Genomic DNA, 4,094 nt, shown 5'->3' with positions numbered 1-4,094 from the left:
CATTTAGTAAAGATCCTATACGGGCTGGTGTGAATCCGGTGCATGTGGTGAAACTGACCAGCCAGTGCATGTGGTCGTCCCCTGTGCATGTTTGTCAGATTGCAGGAGTGATTGTGATTCTGTGTCTCTTTTTGTTGTGGCCTCTATTCCTTTTCTTTCCTGTCATGGGTCAAATCCAAGTAACTCCTAAATCTAATCTTAGATCTCAGCATTCTGGGAGAAACTCACACCTATGGACTAGAGGTAAGGAAAGGTAAGTTTAATACCTTTTGTTCTTCAGAATGGCCAGCCTTTGATGTGGGCTGGCCACCACGGGGGACCTTTTTGCTGAAAGTCATCAAGCAATCCAGAGAAATAATCAGCCAGCCTGGCCTTCAGGGTCATCCGGAGCAGTATCCATATATTATAATGTGGCAAGATTAGGTAAAAAAAATCCCCCTTCTTGGCTTAGGCCTTTTATACCAAAAAAAGATGACGATCCCCTAAAAATATTGACTGTGGAGGGTACCCGCCCCTCAGAGCTGGGGGAAACTACAAAGAATCTCAAAAAGTCAGTCCTCTAAGGGGACTCTGGCATGTATCCTTCCCTGGCAGATTTAGATTTTGAAACTTATCCACCACCTTATGCTACAGCAGTAGCTCCTCAGGCTCAAGCAGCAGCACTCCTCCAGCCAGAGGTAGAGCTCCCTCCACAGCCTCAGCAGTCGACTCACTCTACTGTGGGGCCCTCAGCACCTCCGGTGTTGACACAAGGACCTGCTGCAGGACTTAGATCCAGGAGGGCCCCGGAAGAAGAAGAGCCCTCATCCTCTGAGCGGGCTCCCATCCTTCCCGTCCGAGCCCTAGGGGGCACAGGTCCTCAAGGAGAGCGCACATATCAGTACTGGCCCTTTTCTAGCAGTGATCTATATAATTAAAAAACTCAAAACCCTCCTTTCTCAGAAGATCCACGGGGACTCACCGATCTGTTTAAGTCTACTCTATATACCCACAGCCCCACTTGGGATAATTTCCAACAGCTTCTCAAAACTTTATTCACTACTGAAGAACGAGAGTGAATCCTCACCAAAGCACAGAAAAATGGACCTGGAGCGGAAGGTCATCTGACCACCTTACCAAACCTGATTGATGAGGGGTTTCCACTCACCAGGCAGAACCAGATATTAGGAAAAAAATTGTATAAACTAACTCACCAGGCAGAACCAGATATTAGGAAAAAATTGTATAAACTAAAGGACCTAAATAAGGACTGCTGTTACCAGCTCGGCAGGCCAATAACCCCTAAAGCCCTTAAACAAGTCATTATAGATCAGGTACACCAGATTACCTACCTGGGAAAAAACAAAGCTTGCTAAGCTAGTTAAAAAAAAATACTTCATGCCTAGTCTAAATAGCCTTATCAATGGTGTTGTCTCAAAATATATTGCTCGTACACAGGTAAATCCTAAAACCCTCAGACAAGGCTCCCTTAGAAATCAAATCTCAGGGAAAAAAAAAAAAAAAAAACTTAGGGAACATTAAAAAAATCTATAGTGTCTAATAGTTCAGTCTCTAAATAAAATAAAGCTAACTAATGTAAGACTAGCCTGGTTTTGCTTTTCTTTAAAAAGCCACCTTACAAACTCATGCCGGGTGTGGGTGCATGTATGCCCAAGATCCAGAGAGGAGAATGGAGGAGAAGGGATTGCAGTGTGGCCATCCCCCTTGGGGGATTCTCGCTTTCTGTCTCTCTGTCTCTCTCTGTCTGGCGAGCACATGCGCTCTATAGCAAAAACCTCTTCAAAAAAAAAAAAAAAAAGCTCCACTGAAGAAACCAGGTGGCAATGCAGCAGTCACACAACTGGGCCCACCTAGTAGGACCTAGGTTCACGTCCCCAGATCTCCCTAAACATGCCAGGCGCTTGTACACATGCCTGTGATCCAACCATGCTGAAACTAGGGTTCAGTCATGGCCAGCACCTCATTGGGATGCCTCTCTGTCTCTGTCTCTCTCAGAAAAAATAAATTGTGTATGGAAAGCCATCCAAAGCAGCCAGAAAAGCATAAGCCTGAGACTTAGATAAGCCCCACACTCCTCAGGGTTATTGCCCAAAGAGGCCTGTTTCAGTTGACTGTAAACAAGCTATGAGGCTACAAAAGGACTGTAGACTACAATGTGACCTCCCCACCCTCTCTTCTTCCCAATGTTCTGCAGCTCATGATGTAAGAAATAAGGCGTAGCCAATTAGCTGCCTGTGTTATTTCAAATGAACCAATGTAAACTCTTAACAACTTCCGACTTTCTCTCTTCCACCCTTTCTCTTTGTTACATAAACAAACCGGCTTTCTTGATCAGCATTTTGATGATCACATGTCTGGGAAACTAGACATTTACTCACCTGGACCATTCATCCTAAACCCTAGTTTAAAAAAGACATTTTCACGTCACTTATTATACCTCAGATATTTTAGGATGACAAAATACATTAAGTTTTTTATCTGAAAAAATTTTAAAAAGCAAACACTGAAATAGATAACCCTGTCTTAGGAAATGAATCGCATATGTACCCCATCTCTAAACCAACTTTATACCAGATAACTGGGGAGGTTTTTTAAAATACATACTCCCAAGCTCTGCCTCTAAAACTTATAATTCACTAGATCTGAGGAGAGATCCTAGAATCTGTACTCTTTTCTTTCTCCGGAGGAATATGTGCTTTCAGGAGACACAGAAAGAGGACCCCAGTGAGGTGTGGTCACACCATAACCCCTTTTCTTCTAAGTCTCTATCCCATTAGGAGTTTTGGCACTCAACTACACATATCTGGCCTGCTTTCCAAGCCATTGGGGTCAGGATTCGAACCATTATCAGAAATGTGGGATCTGGCTCTCAAGCATAGTGCCCCACTACTGCACTACAGTGCCAACCCTATACTTTTGAAAGTTCTGCAGATGACTGTTGGATGATGCTGACTCTGAACCATTAAGTTACACACACTCCTTAGGTATTCCAAGTTCTTATTAGGCAAAGTGTGCTGAACCAGCAGTATTGTTGGAAATGCAGAAATGCAGATGCTCTGGCCCCCACTCAGACCTACCTACTAAATCCTAATCTGCATTTGAACAAGATTTCCAGATAAGATGGGTAGACATTGAAGTTCAAGAAGAACTGCTCTAATTTGTTTGCATATTTATTAATTTGGATTGCTACTACCTTGCTTCCAATGCAAAGAAATGCCTTCATTAAGTTAGGTCCTCAAATTTCGTTAAGGATTTCAGTTGGGGGTGGAGATAAGAATACTTGTTTTTTAGTAAACAAAGTATAAGGCATCATATATCAGGCGGCCAAATAGCTTTTGCATGAAAGACCTGTGACGAATATTTTTGTTTTGAAAGTGGGGAGAAAAAAATACAGAAAGTAATACATTTTTTCATGAGAATATGCAAACAAGCAAAATTTTAAAAAGCAAATAAATTATGAAAATGGTCTAGGATTCTACTATACACTAATAATCATACCATTGATATTTTGTTACAGTACCTGTATATATTCTATATTTGTCATCATAAACATTTCATAGGAAGAAAAATAGTGATTTTCAGGTTTTTTATGCTATATGATTTTGCTATATGAACACACATCACTACAAATTGTAGTGGTATGGCATATTACTCTACTATTCCTCAGTGTTTACTTTCTTGTTACTTTTTTGCTGATATAAATAATACTGTCATAAGCATCCTAAACATCAGCATTTGGATTTGCAGATCCCTAGAATTCATTTTTAAATATATAGTACCTAAAATATTGACTGGTTTTCCCAAGGAAACGCTGCACTAATATTTTTTTGCAAAGGAGAATTAGAGCAAATTGAGTTTCCCTTTTTGCTAGTGTTGTCAGGAAGCTCAAAATCAAATGTAATGCTCGATTATACTAATTATACTAACCTAGATTTGGAACATACTCATATGGCCATCAATCTCTCTTTTATGGGCCTTTTAAAAATGAATCTTTAACAAGATATCTCAACTCTTTGATGACATTAGGGTACTTCAAATTTAAATAAATGTACTTAGTGGTTTCAAAAGAAAAGATTCCAAACTTGGCAGAGTTC

Source organism: Tupaia chinensis, unplaced genomic scaffold, assembly GCF_000334495.1.
Source record: "Tupaia chinensis unplaced genomic scaffold, TupChi_1.0 Scaffold000147_1, whole genome shotgun sequence".
In the NCBI taxonomy this organism is placed as follows: Eukaryota; Metazoa; Chordata; class Mammalia; order Scandentia; family Tupaiidae; genus Tupaia; species Tupaia belangeri.
Note: the sequence above shows the minus strand (reverse complement) of the source record.